The 22,336-nt window shown below is 35.9% G+C and overlaps 1 long non-coding RNA gene across 2 annotated transcripts in view; it reads right to left on the reverse strand.

The window, feature by feature from the left end:
* The window catches only part of LOC140600222 (uncharacterized), a 329,214-nt gene that overhangs the window by 34,717 nt on the left and 272,161 nt on the right, over positions 1 to 22,336 (reverse strand). Inside the window, exons 7-8 of one of the 2 annotated variants that reach the window (XR_012003441.1) lie at positions 16,779 to 16,833; positions 693 to 3,626 (exon numbers count right to left, since the gene is read on the reverse strand). This is a non-coding gene — a long non-coding RNA (uncharacterized lncRNA). Of the gene's footprint in view, positions 1 to 692; positions 3,627 to 16,778; positions 16,834 to 22,336 lie in introns of those variants that run through there. The other variant, XR_012003440.1, reaches the window with a different exon arrangement.

The raw sequence follows: 22,336 nt of genomic DNA on the forward strand, positions 1-22,336 counted from the left end.
CTTTTACCAGGTTCAGCTTCTAGGAATTAATCAAAGTTGAAAGCTGTTTACGAGTGTTCAATTAAAGCTATTTTATAATCAGTCCCTCTGGAAAGAGAAACCGCATTGGGTATCAGAAAGAATCTTGCAGTTGATAGATTTTGTTCAATAGTATCTTTAGAAGGTAGGTAAAGTGTTTGGTTGTAGTGTCTTTTCTAGGTTTTACAATCAGTTGACTGTGTCTGCTTCAGAGGGGAAGTTTTCCATTTTTGTTGAACACTTTTCTTACCATACTGAGCCAATGAGTTTAGAGATTCTATAAAGATCTCAAGGCATTAATTATATAGATGAATCCTCTTTGGGGGAACATAGGTTTTGCTGTAAAGAAAGCTTAGCATTTTAGAAGCTTTTGGTTATGACATTTGATTAACATTTTTAGAAAATTATTCCATGACAAAAGAAAACAAAATATATTTCCAATTTAAACAGCACATTGGTCTCAAAAAAGTGAATTATTTTTTAAGATCAAGTTATTAAAGGGATCTGCAAAATGAAGAGCATCTAAAAATAGCAATAATAAAATGAACTAATACCAGCATATTTATTATATATTCCATTAGGAGGTCTACAGTTACAATGAAATGTTTCTATGCTATATAAATAGTGATAATTTTTAAAATAATGTAGAGGAAAATTGTGTATACAATGTGCTATTTAAATTACAACCCCTAAATATTATATATGTATTTTTCATGGAATCATATACATATTAGATTTTTTTGATAAAATACTTTCTAAAAACAAACTTAACAGGTAGTGTAGCTATCAAATAAAGACCATCTACTGACCTCATGGGAGAAGTTCCTTTGGAGAGCAGACCATATTGAGAAGAGAGGCAAAGCATTCTTTAATTTTAAGGTATTTATTTCGTTAATGAGTGGCCTGAAGCAAATTTGAAAAACTTACCTCAGGATTTGGAGGGTAGCACTACAGGGTTGGTGCTCAGAACATTGAGGACATGGTACAGAATGAGTGCTCTCTCTAGTACTTCTGAAGGAAAATACTAAGGCTGGTACTAGAGTTGCTGAAATTCAGACACTCAAGACTGGAAACAGCTGTTGTTGCTGATACCGATAGGGGTAGCCAACAGAATGGACATCCTTTCCTTGTACCACGTTGCAGCCTTCCTCTGGGAGCTCCTCATGATAGAATAACCAGTGCTTAACTGGAAAATGAGTCTGACATGTGGCTGGATCACAGAATGACAGGACAGGGCAGACTATAGAAAGTGTATTTATTGCTGAGTGACAATGGATAATTGACTGGCACTGCTTTGTAACTCATGTTGTCAGGACTGGATGAGACAATGTGTGCAAAGTGCTGTCTCTGGCATATAGTTGATGCTTAGTAACTCTAGGGGGTGTAACTAATAATGAAATACTTAGCAACTATCTATAATGCAAAGCACCTTAGTAAGTCCTGTGGCTGACACACAAGTGGCACATAGCCTATATTTCTATCGCTATTTAATAAACTACCCTCAAAATACAATGGCTTATAACAACAGGCATTTTATTATATCTCATGAATTTGTAAGTCTGGAATTTGAGCAATACCCTGATGACTGGCTCTTTTGCTCTACCTGTCTATTACCAGAGTCACTTGATGGTGTTCAGTTGGTGGGAAAACCATAAGATGATTTCACTTATTTGTGTGGCACTTTGACAAGAAATGTTTGTAAGGGAGAAAACAGTGGAGTACAAAGAACCATGAAGAAAATTTGGGGCATTATGGAAATACTGATTATCCTTATTGTGTTAATTATTTTATAGATGCATACTACTTCAAAACTGATAGCATGTTATATGATTACACGTCATTGGATACTTTATTATGCTTCAATTATTCTTTAATACAACTTTTAAATAAAAGCTGAGAAATACTAGACATTACAAAATCCCAAACAATCATCAGAATCTCTTTATTTCTTAACTGCCTGACACATTTCACTGCTTTGCCCACATTTTTTGGCCTCACCACTCTTTGATCCTCCTTTTCATATGACAAACAATTTTGTAATATTAGTTTTTAGAAAGATAGAAAGCTAAGTCCGTGTTTTCTCTAGAATGGTTAATCAAAATCAATTTTGATAGTATAAAAGAATTTCTTTTAACTTCACAACTCATTATTAAGAATCTAAAATTTTTTACATTAATTGGCATATTTGGGGAGAAAACTTTCTTTCATCTGTAACTTCATGCAGACCTATTTGCCATTTTTAGAGCTGTTACAGGTTTGTGACCTACAAAAACAGAAGTTCTGACAAATCTATTTTGTGTGATTGTCATCATAAAGAAGAAAATATGTGGTGTATTATAATCACCTGTGTTGCATTATATGTATATTCCTGACAGAAGAGAATTTCAATTTTGACTGGATATTGATGAGGAACACAGGTGAATAGTCATCTTATAGTTTCACACATCTAACAAGTGGAAAAATTCTCCAGAGAAGGCAAGCTCCTGGGTCCCTAAATTTAAAACCTTTCTTTCTGCTCCAATAACACAGCTTTTGTTGCTAGACAGCATAGGGTGTCTTCATATCATAGAAAGACCTCTGGCTCTGCGCCTCCTTGTCTGGCACCTCATAATACCAGATGAGTTGACTCAGTGTGTGCTATGAATATTCCTGGAAATGATCTATGGAAACTATCATGTGAGGACTACTAATAACTTCGCAATATAAGAAAGTGACTGCAAACCCCATAATATATTCTGTTAAACCCAAGCCAAGTTTATCTCTATCACTTACTCAACTCTGATCACCAAATCTTAGAAACACTTGGGGCTACTCCAAAGTCATCTGACACACAAGGAGAATGGTGATGGAGAAGAGATAGATATCAGTGGTACCCATTTGTGGTTAAAATACCTTAATTTTGCAAGATTTACATATGTATTTTATAAATGTGTGTATATACGTGTATGTGATGAATTATTTTAAAGCTATCTATTCTCACATACGTCTTAGACATTGTTCTGTATACTTTGAGAAATACATGTATCCTGGGCTGAACAACTGGTTTCCAGAATCCTATTGGACATAAGCTAGGTCAGATTTGAGCCATAAAAGGGAATGAAAAAGTTTGGATTGTTTTATGTGAGCATTTTATACACCAAAAGGCTTTAAAGCTTCCATTTATTCTTAGAAGGCCCTCTTTTGTCTACACTCACATACACATACCCTACTGCGGAGAGATATAGGCTCACTTGAAATTAATCTTTAATCAGACCTTATTTTTAAGCAAGAAAAATGTTGGTGGACTTAAGACCGTGAATTTCTTAAAAGAATTGACAGAACGGGAGTTACGCAGCAACAAGGACTATAGAGAACAAAGAAATCTGCCCACAGAATCAGGTGGTGCACACACTGCTGCTGCTAAGTCCTGCACTCAGCTTGCAGACCTGCCTTATCTTGTTGCCTAACCCTGGATACTGCTATTGCTGCCCTTGGAAATTCTTTGATGCTGCTGCTGCTATTCCTGTCACCTGCATCAAAGTATATTCCCCGTGGTGCATTCTCCTGTTTGCTGACTCTCTCCCAGTTCCAGGCTCAGAAGTAGTACATTGTGGGTTGAGTCCTCATACCTGTGATACAAAGGAAATGAATAAATGTGCATCTGGCATTTTCAACATCTGTAGTTAAAGGCAGTACTACTTTCTTTTAAGACTCATATGTGAGGAATTCCCCAAAAATAAGAACGGGATTCAGATTCTGGGCCACACAAAAAAAGATGATAAATATCACAAAAGCATGTAACCACAAATAAAATACTGGTTCTTGCACTTCTGACCAATGGTGACCTGGACACATAGCCTTTTCTTCTAGTAGACATAAAAGTTAAATGATCTGTAAAATAAAGGTAATCACAGACATAATCATAGAAGGGTTTTTAAATAAAAGTTTAAAGCCAAAGCTGAGTCTAACATTTGTATGGAAACAAATAACCAAGTAATCAAAACAATTAAAAAGAAATTATCTGGTAGAATTTACAGAGCCTGATTTTAAGACTTACTATAGAGCTACAGTAATTAAGATGGCAGTTAGCATGGTATTGACATAGTGATAGGTCATTGGACAATATATAGAATTCATAAATTGATCCACATATATGCACCTCAATTGACGTTTGACAAAAATAAAAAGTAATTTATTGGGGAAGGAGAATTTTTAACCAATACTGAAATAATGGGATAGTCACATGGAAAAAAAGACATTTCACCCCTATCACACTCCATATAGAAAAGTTAATTTGATATGTATCATAGTCTTAAACTAAAAAGCTAAATTCTAACATTCATTAAAGAAAACTGGGTGGCTCAGTCATTTAAGCATCCAACTCTTGATTTTGGCTTAGGTCATGATCTCAGGGTTGTGAGATCAAGCCCAGAGTCAAGCTCCGTGCTGGGTGTGGAGCCTACTTAAGGTTCTCTCTCTCCCTCTCTCTCTGCACCCCTCTATTTAAAAAAAAGGAAAAAGAAAACACAGAAGAATATTATTACAACTTGGGGTCAAAGATTTGAAGCAGGATTCAAAAGGCAACAACCACAAAAGTAAAATTGAAAAACAGACTTCATCAAAATTAGAAATGTGTGCCCATCAAAAAGACATCATTTAGAAATGAATAGGCAACACTTGTGCCAAGAAAACATATTTGCAAAACCTATATCTGTCAGATGATCTAGTATATAGGATACAAAAACAATTTCTGAAACTCGACAATAAGAAGATAAATAACCCAGTAAACAATAGGTAAAGGCTGGAAGAAATACTTCACGGGAACACATCTAAATGGCCAATTCGCATATGAAAAAGTGCTCACCAAGATTTGACATCAGGGAAATGAAAATTAAAAATTAGAACCAGAATAAGCAGTAGTATGTACCTGCTAGAATAGTTAAAAAGGGAAATGTCACTGTTATGAATTACTAGAGAGAAATAAAAATGTATTTCCATATAAACACAAAAGCATTTTAGAGCATTTCTTTCCATCATGGCCCCAAACTGGGTGGGATGGTGGTTTTTTTTTTTTATGTGTCAACTTGACTGGGCCACAAGATATCCACATACTTGATTTAACATTTTTCTGGATATGTCCATCAGGATATTTCTGGATGAGATTAACCTTTGAATAGGGTAGCCTGAGTAAAACAGATTGCCCCCCTAACGTAGGTAGCCCTCACCCAATCCATTGAAGATTGACTGGAACAAAGGCTCAGCAAGGGAGAATTCTCGCTCTGCCTATCTTTAAGCTGGGACACCAGTCTTCTCCTGCCTTTTGACCAGGACCTGGATTAGAATTTACATTGGCTCTTCTGGTTCTTAGGCCATCAGACTCAGACTGGAACTATATACCATTGTTCTCCTGGGTTAGAGACTCAGGCTTGCCAACTAAAGCTGTGACTTCAGAATGGGAAAATCCAAAGGACAAACAACACCAGAATAGATAGATTGTGGTATGTTCATACAGTGGAATACTACTCAGCACTCTAAGGGAATAAAGTACTGATACCACAACAGTATAGATCAATTTCATATTATCCTGAATGAAAGAAGCTGAACATACAGAGTAAATACTGAGTGATTCCATTTATATGAAGCTCTGCAAGAGGCAAAGCTATAGTAAAGGAGGTCAAAACCAGGAAAGTTGTTGTTGCTTCCCTGGGGTTGTAAGAGTTGACTGGGAAGTAGTAGAAGTGATCAATAGGTTCCGTATTCTGATAGGAATAGGGGTTATACTCAAAGGTGTACGCATTTGTCAAATATCACTTAATGTTTGAGCATTTACAAAATATGTGTCCACTGACTATATGTAAATCTAAGAAACAGTTGTGAAAATCAGTCAGTTGGAAGATAAAAGGGAGAAACACCAAAACTAGAAAAGGAAATCCAGCAATGTTCAGTGATTTCTTTCCTAGAAATTGATATGAAATAGCATTTGTGCAGCATTGACTAACTTGAACTCTTGCGTAACCCTTAACCCTTTTACAATTTCCTTTTTATGGATTAAATTTCCGTATTCTTCAGTACCAGGAGGTTGGAGTTCTAATTTAGGATCCATCCACATTAATCATAATATTACTGAAGTGATTTTATCTTTCTTTGGCTTTACCTTGTTTGTTTTTGTTTAAAACTCAAGATCAGGTTTCCCAAAGTCAGTTCTTAGCAACAGAGATTTCAAGAAAATGTAGTACAAGTTACATTGTAGGAGGAGCGGAAGAAGAAGTGTTCTGAGGTCAAATATATTTTTAGGCATAAAGAAAATTATGTTTTTATGTCATCTCAGGCCTCGTCAGAACCTTTAATTCAGCAGTAAAAGTGGATCCAATCTACTTTCTATCAGTGACTCTTATAAATTCTTTGCACAAGTCAGTTTATTTAATTTTTGTAACATAAGGCTAATTGTCCCTGTGTGTATGGTACTTACACCATCTTAAAAACAAGAAGGCTCGGGGAGAATGCAGCAAATAATTGTCAAAGGGCATTATTGCTAGTAAAGAGAGTTGCGACTTAAAACCTAGCAGCTGGACTCAAGCCTGTGCCTGTAAGCACCATGTCTCACAGATGTGGCAAGAGACAAGAAGAATAATTACATATCAAACAGGAGAAAAGAGGTAGCCTTGCCAACTCTTGAAAGGAAAACCAGCTTTCACTTACTCAAAGGGGAAATGTTTTCCAACGGTTGGACAAGTTTTCTGTTGAGGGTTGGCAATGAACAAGAAGTTCAGGAAAAATCTTGAAAATGTACTAAAATCCAGTAATCATAAAACAGGAGTACCAGAGATCCAGAAAAAGTGTTTGGCAGTGATGTGGGGATAGCAAAGGGGATTGGCTCAGATTGGGAGACATCACAAGCAGGACATCATGGGCGTCACCTGGATGGCTCAGTCAGTTGGGTGTCTGAATCTAGATTTTGACTCAGGTCATGATCTCGAAGTTCTGGGATTGAGCTCCATGTTGGGCTGCCTGCTCATTGGGGAGTCTGCTTGAGGACTCTGCTCCCCCTCTCCCTCCCTCTGCTTGCTCTCTTGTGTTCTCTCTTTAAAAAGGGGCGGAGGGAGACATCATGGGAGTTTCAGGGATAATAACAACTGAGAAGCTTGACCCCTGGGTATGATTGATGAAACAGGTTGATGAGGCTTGTTGGGAATGGTACAGAAGAACTCTAAAAGGAGTGGACAGTGACATCTGGAGTGTAGATCCAGAATCCTTTGCTCACTGAGATGGTGGCAGCAGGTTTCCTTAGACCAAAGATAGTAGGAAAGGCCAGCTACTCCCTCCGGCTGTCTGGAGGATGGAGAAGATACAGGTGATACCATCCAAGGAATACAATCTTGGCAGAATGAAAGGATACAAATACTTTGGCTGGCAGAGCAGAGTTAGTTGGGATGGAAAAGAATAAAAAGAGCTGCCCTCACAAGTAGCAAGCTTTTCATATTGAAAATACTGTAAAACAGTTGCCAGAAAAGAAATGTTTTTGTGTGGAACTCTGAGAGCAGACAAGGTTATGTGGGTTTCTTAATTATTCAGAAAGCACAAGAGAGAATGTGATAAGTGAGAATGGAGAAAATCCCTGAGAGTTGGAAGTCTATGAGGCTAAAACAGGGTTAGGGAGGCATAGCAACACAGCTGCTGAATATTCAGACTTAAAACAGTATTCATAGGAATTCTGAGCTTCCTAGCCCTTTGGACTGAACTCCTCATAAAGAAAAAGGGAAGATAAAGTAAGGCATGTGGAGAGAGCTGAAGCTCAGGCATAGCTGTCTCCCTTGTCCTACTCTCTCCAGAACCAGTTTCAGTCTACAGAGATAGTGTTTTCCTCAGTCAGCTCTAGACTGGGCTAAAGATTCTTGGGGGATCTGAGTCAGTCTGAATTTCTCCTGAAGATCCTTTCTAGGCTTACCTTGATCTGGAGACCTCTGAAACTCATCTGATTTCTCCCAGAGTCACCCAAACTAGAAATGCATTAAGGCTAGTTAGAACCCTTTGAAACTCCATGGATTAAATTTAGATACTCTTTTTTTTTTTTTTTGTTCCCTAACCATCAAGAGTAATGAACTGAATCTTGATTTATTATCTCTTTCCTACTTTTAAGACCAAGATTCTAAAAAACAAAAATCATAGAAGTTGGATTGATATTGACTTTCAGAAAATTAATGCCCTAAATATGTTTCAGAGGATTTGATATCTTGTAGGAAATCTGTTTTCAAAAAGTGAAACATCTTCAAAATTACGCTAAACCCCCAAGCACATTTATTCAACTAGAAGAGATGCAAATTTTCTTAAATTGGGTTCAATCTGAATGTTAGCAGAAGAGCATGGGAAAGTAAAATGATCTGATTTAAATTGATGAATAACTGTTTTATTTTTAATCTAAGAAAGTTGATAGGAAAAGAGATGGATTGAGAGTGAATAGAAACAAGTTAAAAGGATAATTAGGGATGGAAAAAGATATGTCATTCAGACCAGATTCTTACGAAGGAAAAGATATGTATTTGAAACATACATGAAAGAAAAATAGCCCTAGTAAAATTGAAGAGTGGAGAATTAAAGAGAATTTATCAGGAAATGGGGGGTTTTATATCACTATTTCCTTTTTGCATTTAATGTGAAGTCAGGAAAAAAAAGAGCTGCCTAGGGCATAAAGCATATTTCTTAGCATAGCTGTGGAAGAGACCATTGTAACAAAAAGATTGGAACATCCTAAGGCAAAGCAAGTGTAAGTACCAAGTCCAAATAACTGTGATTCATGACTCTGAAAGGACAAGAAAATAGGAAGAACAAAGTCATGCTTTGAATTAATTGCTTTTGCCATATCTCAGAACCTGGATGAGTATGCTACCTGGCTCTTTTACAGTGGAAAATGACACAAGAAAATTATTCTTAATTGGCGTATGAGAAGGGAACATGAAATTGCAGATTGGAAGTGGTTTTTTTGAATTCAGTGAGGTTAGAAAGAATCTCAGGATGATGTTACAGGAAGAAAATAAGAAACAGATTGGTGAGAGGGAGAAGCCAGTGGATACCTTGCTAAAAATGACATAATTTTATAATTGGAAAATGCTTTAGAACTTATGAACTCCAATTTTCTTACAGTTTCTCAGAGAGAGCAGAGTTCAGAGCTCTAATCTGGTTCCTTGGGCTCTCATCTCATTGGCCTCTGGCCACTCGACTACTTTCCCTTCTATCCTGAGGTCTCTGCAGAGGTAATAATAGGGTTCTTTGTGCAAGAAGATGCCTAGAAATTATTGTTAGAACATAGGTGTTCCAAAGCCTATCCCTCAGCCCTTTTTGCTTCTACTCTTCAGAGCAAAGTTAAATTTAACTTTTTAAACTTAATTAAAATTGAACACACCCCCAAATCCAGTGTCTTAGTCATAACAGCCACATTTCAAGTGTGTAATTGCCAAATGAGGCTGATGATTACCCTATTGGCCAGTGTAGACAAAGAGCATTCTTGTTATCACAGAAAGACCTGCTGGAATCAGACAGCATTGTGTAAGTGACTGTGGTTATATTCCAGCCTGTGTGGCTTTTAGGTGTAATTTTTACCTAAAATTAAGGCATCTCTTCTATTTTCCAGAGAGTTGTCCATAGGAGTCAGCAAATGTAAACATTAGTTTTTCCTCTACCATAAAACAATGGACTAGTGATGTCATCTGTATTGATCTCTATGCTTTGTCTTCATCATCCGTAAAACAGAGAAAATAGATGTTTGCTACTCTCACAGGTCTGTTGAAAAGGCCGACCAGAAAGCTGAAAAATATCCTATAATAACGAAATTTATTACTATTGTGATGATGATGATTAAAGAGGATGTCACGTTTTAAAACCCATTTAAAAGAAAACGTGGGCTTGGCTTTTCTTTACTCCACTTTAAAAAATATTTGCCATTTTTGGAGTCCTAGGTACTCTTGTGCTGTTTTTAATAATGTTAAGAGTAAGCAGTGATGCAAGTCTTATATATCCATTTCTTTTCTGAAAAAAAAATATATAAACTAATATTTAGGTTAAGGATAAAGGCCAAACAGAGTTGAAAACTGAGATCTGACTGGAAATTTTGGAGTTGACACACAAGGTTAGATTATAATTGAAAAGGCTCTGATCTCACAGAACCACATTAATGACATATTTGTTCCTCAAACCAGCAATTTTAATTAAGGAAAAGCACAGACAGGGAAGCTCACTTTTACCTATGTAGGTAATTGGTAATGCAGCTAGCCAATTACCTGCAAAATACTGGAATAGTGGACCCTTGATCCAAAACATTTGGAAGCTACCGGACTCTGGAAAATTGGCTTAAAGGCAGCTTTTAGCTAAAACTACAATCAGATACTTTGAAAGGCTCTCTTTCTTCTTTTCCACTCATCCATCTGACATACACCATCTGTCAGATCATGCTGGGTCGCCTCTGTCAGCCTTCCGCTCATCTTAAAAGAGAGACAGCTTTTGAAGGTTTTTATTTCTCATGAATTTCCCCATGAAAATGCAGAGGGTTTCTTCCTGGTTCAACATTACATTTCTTTCTATAGAAGATGAGGAGCTAGTGTCTATCCACAGGAGTAGTGACTCCCTCAGGCTAACCAATCCATATGATTGATCATAGACATACCCTGCGCCATCAAGGACCTGCTCAGGAGGTCTGTATTAGTGCTTCTCAAAGTTTAATATGCATAAAATCTCCCAGGGATATTGTTAAGGTGCAGATTCTGATTCGGCAGGTCTAGGGTGGGACCTCAGGTTCTGCATTTCTATTTGACAGGTGACACTCATGCTGCTGGTCCATGGACCATATTTTTAGTAGCAAGAGTAGAAGGTGTTAGAAAAAGTTTAACCATTTGAAGTGATTTTAACAACAAATAAAAACAGTGATAATCATGTAATTTGTTTAGCTCTTTAAAATACGATTTTACATGTGTTATCTCAGAGTTGACAACATAGCTATCTCTATGCTGAAATTAGATGCTCTGGCTATATTGCTGTTTACTGACCTAAAACTTAGTGGCTAAAAATAATGACATTTATTTATTTTATTCACTGACTTGACATTTGAACAGGGCTCAGTGGGCACAGCTTGTCTCAGCTCCACAAGACATCACTGGGAGAAGCTCAAATGCTGGGGAATGGAGTCATCTAAAAGCTTGCTCATTCACTTGTCTGATGCTGGAAGACAGCTGTCACCTCAGCTAGAACTGTGTCCAGACCATCTACACATGGCCTTTCCATGTGGCTTCTTGACTTCTCCATAGTATGGCAGCTGTGTTCCGAGGATGGGATCTCATGAGAATCAGGTGGAAGCCTAGTAACCTTTAATCTTTTAGCCTCAGAAGTCACATAGAGTCACTTGTGCCATAGTTACAGACTTGGCCATATTCAAGGAAGAGAAAGACCACTCCTCAATGAAAATTAGTTAACATTGCATTTTAAAAAGAGGGGTTTTTTTTGGTGGAGTGTATTGGTTTGGCCACCTTTGGGAAATGTAATGTTGCAGCAAGTAACATGATTCGATTTTATTGATGACTTTGACCATTGACAGAGATATCACTCATTACAGGATTCGGTTGACATAAGACAGCTTAGAGGTGTATTTAAATATGTTACTTGGATTTTTTAAAAGTATAGAGAGGCATACATAGGTATATATAATGAAGTGTAATATTTAAGAATGTGGGTTTGGGCCCCAGCTTCCCTATTTCCCAACTTTATACTTTTGGACTAGTTGCCTAATAATTATTATCTTTGCTTCCCTTTGTTAGTAAAATGTGGATTTTTCTGTCTGAAACAGTTCTTGGCAGGCTTAAATGAATTAAAGTTTGTAAAGCACCAAGTCTCCTTCCTGACTGATAATAAGTACTTAAGAAATGATAACATTTTTATTACCATTGTCATTTCTACTGCTATTACCATTAAGAAAATAACAAGGTTTCTTTTTTCTTTTTTCATTAAAGTAAATGCATTTTTGTTTGTCTTTCCCTTGCCCTTTATCCCATTATGATTAAATGGTATCACTGAAAAAAAAATTTGACGTAGGTTAGAGCTAGCTATTGCAGGAAGAAAGAAAATATGACAGCGTCAATGTTCTTTAGTGATACTTGACATATATGGAGCTTCAGAGAAAATGCAGTTTTAGAATTGACTCCCAAAATGCATATCTGTGTATTAATGCCTTGATTTGATTTCTAGATCTTGCTGGCGAAGACAATGAAATTATTTCTTTATTCCGTAGAACCTAGTGAGTGATCTGCATAGGTTAAGTGATCAGTAGATTTTATACATGGATTAACCGATTTTTAATTGCCACTCATTCTTGCTTTTTATAAAGGAACTCTTTAGTAGTGTTAGGTAAAGAAATAAGTAACATAAGGGTGATTTTCCATAATCGTCAAAAATCCAATACTTCATTCCAGAGTTAATATTATGTCACACTAGTTACCTGATCTTTTGGTTGTGTTCCTGGTTTTAATTATGAAACCAGTGAATGAGGATGGGTTCAATTAGCATCCAGAAAAGAGATAATGCATTTGAGTGAGGAGAATTGCTTAGTTTTTGTTCACAGGTTCTCTAGTCTCTTCCAGAGCTACTGATAGCAAATTATGTAGAGTCAAATTCCTTGAAATAAAATGAGCATTGGTGATGTATATGGAGAATCTGTAATATCTGTGTATGTTAAAAAATACCTCATTTGATGATAAATTCACTGTGGTGGAGGCATATCTAATATCACTGATTTTTCTCTGGTCTCTTACATTTTCCTATTGGCTTATGAGCAAATTATTTTGTTCCCAAAGAAGAAAAACAAAAAATGACTTCCTTTCTCTCACAAACACATAAATGAACTCATAATTGAAAACAAAAGAAAAAGAAGAGGTGAAAACTAGCCAATATTATTGTTAGCTTCTTTTACTTGTTAATGTATTATGATATAAAAAAGTGCCTCTGTGCCACCTACTTCATAGTGAAAATTCCACTGTAATGGACTCTAAATGCACAGATGCCTGGCTGCTGGACAGTATTGCACTTGCCAATTCAGTGAAAGAGATTTTATTTTTAAAAAATAGTTGTTTCTGACAAGTTGCAGGAGGCTGTGAATGCTAGATCAAGTGTTTTTGCTCCTCTTACATCTGTATTTTCACTGGTCTCTAGCTGAGAACAATATATTAAGGAGTTATTTAATTTCTGTTCAAATCTAGATAAGCAAATCTAAAAATCCCCCTAAAAGCAAAAGTATTTTACTCCTCTTTGTTGCATATGTTTTCTATATACAGCTGAACCAAATGTCAGGGCATACTGGTATTCCCATAAAAATTGAGGAGATTTAGAAATCATCACTTCTGAATTTTGAGAAATGATTTATTCCTTATTTAAAAACCTCTACTGTTCTCCCTTTCAGATTATTTCTTTCAATACATCACTTTGTCTTTTTTAAATGGTTAAATATGTATAGTTTTAACCCATATTTCTTTTTTTTAATATTTTATTTATTTATTCATGAGAGACACAGATCAAGAGAGGCAGAGACACAGGCAGAGGGAGAAGCAGGCTCCGTTGCAGGAAGCCTGATGTGAGACTAGATCCTAGGACTCTGGGATCACAACCTGAGCCAAAGACAGACGCTCAACTGCTGAGCCACCCAAATGTCCTGTTAACCCATCTTTCTTTTTCTTAATTTACAGTTTATTTACAGATTTTATATTTTCTTCTTTTTAACCCATCTTTCTTAAAATGTGTTCTAATGAATATAGATCCATTCTTATATTCATGTTATGTGGAGAAAAAATTTGTTGAGTTAGTGAAGTTGAAGAGTCAGTAAATAAATAAATGAATGAATGAATGAATGTAAGCAGGACTTATGCTGCAGTCCGTCTTGAGGCTTTGTTGTCCTCGAGTATAGTAAGAACCTCCAAGAATCTTTGTTATACATTGGCAACTTGGCCCTTGCCTCTACTGACATTATTTTTGGGGAAGGTCACCACTGGTTCCCAACCTGCCAAATCTAGGGCACATTTTTAAAGATGCCATTATTGGAGTTTAATTGACACCATTTGTTATTCCTGATTATTAAAATTGTCTATCCCTTTGGGTTCTTGGTACCAAACTCTTCTGATTCTATAGTATATCTTACCCTTATCATGTCGTAATTATGTATGTCTTACCATATCATGTATACTTACTATGTCCTACCATATCTTCTTCACAAACTCTTCTTGTGTTCACCATTAACTAGAGCTGTTTTATCAGGCTATCTCCTCAGACTACTCACCCTCTTTTTCTATACCCTCTTCTTGTATCTTCTCATCTGCTATAATTTCAACATCTAACTACTGCTTATATTTTTATCTTAATTCTAGATGTCTTGGTTGCACTTCACATTCATTCCTAGCTTCACAATCAACTCTCTGTGGTCCATGTTTACTTAATATGTTACAGAAATTGCAAACTCAGCATGTCTAGAAATGAATCAGTTAGCATCTCATTCTAAGTCCTATCCTTTATCCAAATCTACTAATCTCTGTATTTTCTTTTTTTTTTTTTTAATTTTTATTTATTTATGATAGTCACACACAGAGAGAGAGAGAGAGAGGCAGAGACACAGGCAGAGGGAGAAGCAGGCTCCATACACCGGGGGCCCGACGTGGGATTCGATCCCGGGTCTCCAGGATCGCGCCCTGGGCCAAAGGCAGGCGCCAAACCACTGCGCCACCCAGGGATCCCTGTCTGAACATCACTGTCATCCCAGTTGATCAAGTTAGAAACCTAGGACATAGTCTTGACTTCCACCATTCATATATATCCCACACCTCATTGAATTTCAAAATTGACTTCAATTAAATGTGGTTGATTCTGATGCAATGTGCTAAGTATTATAAAATAATAGCTAGAAGGCTATGTGTTACAGAGGAAAGAAAGGCATTGTACCTTTATAAGGCTTTTCTCTTCTTCTTTCCTATGTCCATCCTAGTTCAGCCCATCTGTATCTCTTATCTGGACTAGTAGAATAGCTTCTTATCCCTTACTTAACTTTGTCCCACTCAAACATATATCTGACCATGCCACTGCCCAGCTTAAAGCTTTACAAGGGTTTCCATCACCTAAACCTCCTGATCAAGAGCTCATCCTGGTCCACCTGTCCATCTCTTCCCCTTATGTTCCATTAAATGTGAACTGCTTGTTATTTGCCACATTCGGCACACCACTTCTCATCTTCATGGTCTTGTTCATGTTTTCTCCTTTAATTAGAGTGTTCTTTCTTCCCATAGTCTCTCCTTCATCTCTCAAGACCCACTTGAGCAATCTTTAATAGGGCCTCTCCCCAGACCTTCCTTCCAAAGACTTTACAAGCAATCCCTTTCCTGTTCTTCTATGTGCATAGCTGTATTAATAAAATTATATTTCAGTAATTATTTCTTAATACCTGTCCTTCATAGTGGATTATAAGGTCTTGGAGAGCTGAGCTTGCTTTTTAGCCACTTTTTCTTAGTATCTAGTACAGTAAAGAAAATTCCATTTACTCGTTCATTCATGTATTCATCCAGCATTTTGTATTGAAGACATAAAAAAGATGCATTAGGGTCCTCCTTTCAAAGAGTTCACAGTCCAGTGGAGAGTCAGGAAAGTATACAGATGTCTCCACTACAATGTGATAAATGCTGTAGAATGGAACCTAGAAAGCTATGTAACACAGAGGGGAAGAAATCTAAAACTGTCACTAACTTGGCCAGACCTATCAGAATACAGAAATAATATAAAATAAAACAAGTGTGCGGAGACAATATAAAATAAAATAATGTGTTAAAAATCATTTTGTATAATTTACTTATTTTTCATCTCATTCTCTCCTCAGCTCCTTTTATTTGATTCTTAATTATAATAAATTAAATAGAAAATGGTGTTCGTAGAACCAGGGGAGATGAAAGCCTAATTTATAAAGTGCTGATTGTAGCCTGGGTACATGAATCACTTTCTCTTGGCTAAAATTCCTGGCGTGGCCTACTATAACATCTTCAAGGAAGAGGTGATGGCATGGTTTTCTGTGGTGGAGCGCATACAAAGCTACCCTTTAAAAGGAAGCTCTATGTTTTCTCCTTTTACTATGCTTTATGCATTGAGAAAACAAATTGATCAGTTTTAGCTAAGTATGATCCAAAATGGTTGCTTAACCACTTACAAATGGACACTTTGTAAATTGTCTGAAAAGTTGAGTAAAGTATCAGCACTAGAGATTCCAGGGACTAATCATGGACTAATCATGCCCTGCAAGGATACTGGTATGTGAAATAACTGTTTTCCTGTTTGAAAGTTTATGTTCATATCCAGTTGGGAAAACTGAACCTAGAGAGTATGTAATTTAGCTTTTAAAAGAGCACCAACAGATCTTGGAAAGAAATACTTTTTAAGCAAAGAAGAGAAAAAATGGAAATAGAAAATAGGTGATACTTTCATCACAGAACAAGCGATACAAGCATGACTTGTTTAAGATGTCAGGTTTTATGAGTTCCAAAATAGCACTATTAAGTGTTTAATGATCTTCTTCTGAAGACAGAAATGAAATGTCCCATCAACACATGGATTTGAAAGTACTTGTTCATTTGTACGTAACATTTTGTGTCTATCACTTAGTCTCCTCTAGTTTTTTCTCTAGCGTGAAAAATATAAAAATAAGCCAATCAAGCAGGATTGTTCAATTAGTTCCTTTTGTATCTTTTGTCACAGTTTGAAGATCGACAATTCCATTTCTTTACCTGGTAGCTTGTCAAGTTCTGAGAATTGAATTCCATCTCCTCGTTTCAGAATGTTCTGAAAATAAAAACAAATGTGTCTTCACATTGCAGATGTTCATATCTTTACTGTATTTGTCAAATCTGTTGACTAAATATTTTCTAATTTTTACAAAAAATAATTACATATATTCTTGACTAAAAGAGAGAAGAGGCCTCCAGTAATTTCTTAAAAACTGTTAAATATCGTTGAGTAAATGCCTATAAATCCAGCATATAGCATATTTCTCACGACTTTGATTTTAATAGTGTAAATGGAGGTACTGAGACTGTGGGAATACAACTACTCTTGGCTGATAATTTGTCACATCTAAATACTGGCTTTCCCAAAGCTAAAGAATTTGGCCAAATAGTATGTTTAAACCAACTCTAACAAACCTTTTTGTCCAGGGCTCTTTTATTACAGTGTTTACAATTTCTTTGTAGATATAATAGCCATAATTTTCTCCTCACCACTTACTTGATTCCTACCCAGATACCATTATTTAAAACATCCCCTCAAATTTTCCATTGAATGTTTCCCTGTAACACAATAATAAAATAAAAGTTCAGAAAAAATAGGGTTCCATGATCAAATAAATTTGGAGTATGCTGCTAATACATACTACACCTTTGAAAATTCATAAAGCAGGCTGCCATATTATATGTTCTAACACATTTTATAATAAAGGAAGTTTTTAACTTATTAAGTCTCAAATTTTCCAAAATAACTTGATGATAGAGTGTTTATGAACTTATCCTGGGGAGATAATGATCAATGAAACACACTTTGAAAAACAATGCTATATCATATATGAGATAATTGTAATTGTCACCAGAATTAAGAATTTGCTCACCATCAAAGCTTTCTAATTTCTCATTTTTAGTGGTCTCCTTTGGTAGAGATTGAGTCAACATAAAATGTATACTGATCCTTAATTAACAGCATATACTGGTTTCAGAGGAACCAAAACCAACCTTTCAAGGTGCTTTCATAGCTATCACCATGAGTGGATCTTCTATAAGCCATTTCCACTTTTCATAAGGTCTGTGATGTCTGAATGATTGACTATATGCTAAGGTTTGTGAATGCCGTGGGTATAAACCCACTCCTTACTACTTTTCCTGTTAAATTCCCTGGCCAGACACAGGATGCTTTTAAATACCCTAACACTGCAGAATCATTGCTGGCAGAGTATGGTAGGCAAGGAAAGTGTATACATATCCATAAGAAGTATCTAGCCCAGGAAGAACAAGTTTTCTTGATAGACTCAAAAAAAATAATGAACTTATGACCAGGTTCCCTTGAGTCTTGATTCCATCTACACTGATCTCTAACTTTGGTAGAGTGGGCATTAAACAGTAATAGTGGTCCGATCAGCTATGTTATAAAGAAGTCCATTTCATCAAGCACTTGTAAACTTAGATTTCAACCATCATGACCACTTTATTTATGAGCTTTTGAACCAAGGACAAGAGTGTCCATTTAAAGAGATTTACATCCAGGAATAGATCATCTATCTACCCGACTGTTGAGAGTCTCTTCTGCAGCTGGTATTCTTTGATGAACATTCACATGGGATATACATATCCTTACATTCTATACCCATTCTAAGGAACTTATTACCAAGTGACTTTTGAAGAATTTTTTTTTCAAAGCTTCAATCTCATTATTTCCAAGTCCCTGACCAACCTTTGGCAAAGAACAATCTTATGTGTTGCAGTCTTCCACTTCCACCTAGGGAGAATATCATGTGGAACCATTCAGATATGCTTTTCTGGTTCAGATATGCTTTTCCTAGTTCACTAGTTTTAAGGAACTTAAAAAAGTGAAGGAAGAAATGACAAGCCGAGTGGGTGCGCTGGTAATATTAATCATCTGTTCATAACACTTTGTGGTGCCTTCTTGAGGCCTAAATTGAGCCTGACTGGGTATGAATCATAGCCATTTGATGATGGGGGTATGGTTGAGCATGTTTTAGCATTTAGAGAATCAAATAATACACTTTATGTCACAGAGCTCTGGTCTCATGAGCATTTGGTGCCCCAAGGGCAGACATGGAGTTTCTACCAGGATCCAGTTGTAATCATAGAAAATATGAATATGGTATTGTACTACTTGTCAGACACTTTCACAAACACTTTATGTATATTAATTACTTAAACCATCACAGTGACACTATGAAGCTAGTGCTATTATTTTCCCTATTTTTCAGGCACAAAATATAGCATGGTTTAAGTATCATGTGGGTGGTCATACAGCTATTAAGGGAGAGATCTAGGATTCAAACTCAGAGAATCTGACTCCAAGGATTACACACTTAACTCCTCATTGCACCATGCAGCCTCACTTCTAAGCCAGGAGTGATTTATTGAAAGCAACTAGTTATTTGAAGAAGCAGGCATGACTTTGCTTTAAAACCCTCAAGGTTACTCTTGTGATTGTCTTTTTAGGGCCTGCCACAGATTCTCTACAGTATTCCCTTCTGTCACAGTCGCTTTGAGCTGGGTCATAAAGTCCAAGTGGTATTAAATTCTAAGTATCTGGGATTCTTATGATCTTCCAAGTAACTCTTAAAAATTTACAAATCAAGCATTAAAACTAAATAACATTATATCAAAATAATATTGCTCAATAAGCTATCACTACATATATTTCCTTTAGGTAATTGTCCAATTTTTTTCTATAATTGCTTATTTATTAACCAAACCATGGCCTTGATTTCATTAACTGTAACCTGCCACTCTCATTTCTTTGCCTCTGAATTGATAACAAAATGCAAAAAAAAAAAAAAAAAAAAAAAAAGTCTTTATCACAGGAAGATCTTCTCTCTCATATTCTCTTTTTAACATACTGTTCTCTAGTCTGCATTAGGATGCCACGGCTGACAAATGTCTCATACAATAACAGACTCTTTGCAAATCTTAGGGGCTTTACACTCAAAAAGAGGATGAATATATTGCTCTAATTTTGTCCTTTTGTCTTTAAAATACAGCTCTCTCTAACTTCCATAAGCAGGACAAAAAGTGGACAATTTCTATTACTTAGGACAACTACTTAAAGCCCTCTCCCTCAGGATTCAGAAAGAAGTTGATTTTTTGAATTTGAGAACAGGGTGTGACCGTCCAAAATGTTTTCAAGGAGCTCAACTTTCTGGTTTCTTTTTATTTCACAGCTTTTAGCAGTTTAATTTCAATAAGAATGTAAATATAGAATATCACAGCCAAAACTACAAATTTGTTGGATTATCTTAGCAGAGCTTTCTTACCATTGACTCGCTATCAGTTTATCACCCTCAGGATTTTTCCCACCATGGCCAGTTGATGCTAAGTCATGGTGCCTACCCTCAGCCTTGTCTTGATCATTGAATCAGTCCTCACTAGTATTTCATAGTCTTGGAAACCAAATCATCAGACATTTAATCTCACAAATTGATCAAATTACATTACAGATAGTTGTGCGCATGTCTTTTTCACTATATTTTGAGTTATCTTAAAGTAGAATCATGTCCTAGTCACCTTTGAAATTCCTACAGTTTCATATGTGTTAGAACATCATAAAAACACAATTAATACTTATTGAATTAAGAGAGACCTGGAGGCAAAACCCACACCTTTATAGATCATTTAATCAACAATAATAGAGGAGGTGATTCAGTCCAGTGTTGGTGTCATTTGGAGAGACCTCAGAATCTTCCCCATGGGCAGTTTCCTGCTTGCCATATTGTCAGCCAGGCATGTAGAGACAAACATTGTGCTTATTTGGTAATTTGATGCTGAATTTTGTGAGTGAGGTGTTGTGATTTTGTATCAGAGTTTGATTTTCAGTTGCCTTGGAAAACAGTGCTTACAGAATGTCAGTTAAGATGTGTATAAAGCTTTTCTAGTATAACATCTTCTAATTTTTGTGGATCTGTTCTATGACCTCTTGTCATACCAAAAAAATCGAAGACAAATGATCCTTCTTGCCTTTTTTGAGATTTATTCTTCTAGTTAAGGTTGTATTAAACCTTGGGAAGAAAATTTATTTTCCCAAGATCAATTATTCCTTAATTTATACATCTCTTTTTTTAAAATTTTATTTATTTATTTATTTATTTATTTATTTATTTATTTATTTATTTATGTGAGACACAGAGAGGCAGAGACATAGGCAGAGGGAGAAGCAGGCTCCCTGCAAGAAGCCTAATACAGGACTCAATCCCAAGACCCCGGGATCATGACCTGGGCCTAATGTAGATGTTCAACCACTGAGCCCAGATGCCCCTATACATCTACTCTATAATGAGCACTAATAGGTAGTAGATGCTAGAAGGGCAGGATGGAAGTACAAATATTAATAACATAAAAATTTATTTTTTCCTAATCACCTCCAAGGAGCTTTTGCTTTAGTAAGTGGTAGACTATAGACTCTGGCTCTCACTGCTCCATTTTTTTCAATAATTTTCAGATTGGATTTTTCTTTGGGGGAAGGGTGCTATGTTTAGTGGAATACTCATGCACTCGTGTGACCTATATAGAATTAGTGGAAAATGAATGGTAGAAGTAGATTTGTACAGAATTGTACCAAATGGTTCTATTCTAGAACCTCTTTGTCAAGATGTCAAAAACAAGACTGGTGCCTTGCATCCCTATTTTTATCATGGTAGGTTACCAGAATAATAAAATATAAACTATAAATTAATGGAATTTGATATCCAAATTAAATGGTCACATAGTCATAGAATTAAACAGTATTTTTTAACAGAAATGCTGTTCTTATCAAACATTTTCTTCAGTGAGTATATAGTCCTTTCTCATTTATTCAAAGTTTGTTGCAAGCTCATCCCATCTTATTATTTGTACTAATGGGGAAATACTGTTAGATTTGTGATCTTATGTTGCTAAGTTATAATATCTACTGCATTACCACATCTCCCATGACATATCTGAACTCCTTCTGAGTATTTGAAAAGCTGCTTCTGACATTGGGACTCTTACTGAACTACTTTTTTCATCATTTTTTATCCTATAATACATGCCAAATCATGGATTTTAAACAGATAATCTTTACTGTAAACCTTGTCAATAAAAAGATAATCAAGAGTAGTGAATTGTCACAAGAACACATCAAGGTTGAAATTTCATGTTGGTAAAATATTGTTTTTTTAATATGATAATGTATTATACACAATATTCCTTAAGTGTTTTTGAAGTCTCGTTATATACAAAGTTTATTATCTGTGAAAATAAAATAATTTGACAGGTTCAAAAATATAATACTGATCCATCAGCCAATTACATGTTATATGATCAGAACTAATAATTACAGAACAGGATTATAGTTGAGGGAAGAAAACTACATATTACCCCTATGTTCGCCCATCTGATTTTTTGTAAAGCACTATAAATGGAGATGAGGACATGAGCAACCTGAAAGAGAACTGCAGTCCAAGTTGGAAGAAGAATAAGACAATAGAATTTAAGTATAATCCACTTAACGGTTATTAATCTAGCTTATACTAAAAGGCGCTGTGAGGAATACTTAAAATTTCTATCAACAA

The sequence above is a fragment of the Canis lupus genome, chromosome 11, assembly GCF_048164855.1.
Source record: "Canis lupus baileyi chromosome 11, mCanLup2.hap1, whole genome shotgun sequence".
Lineage (NCBI taxonomy): Eukaryota > Metazoa > Chordata > Mammalia > Carnivora > Canidae > Canis > Canis lupus.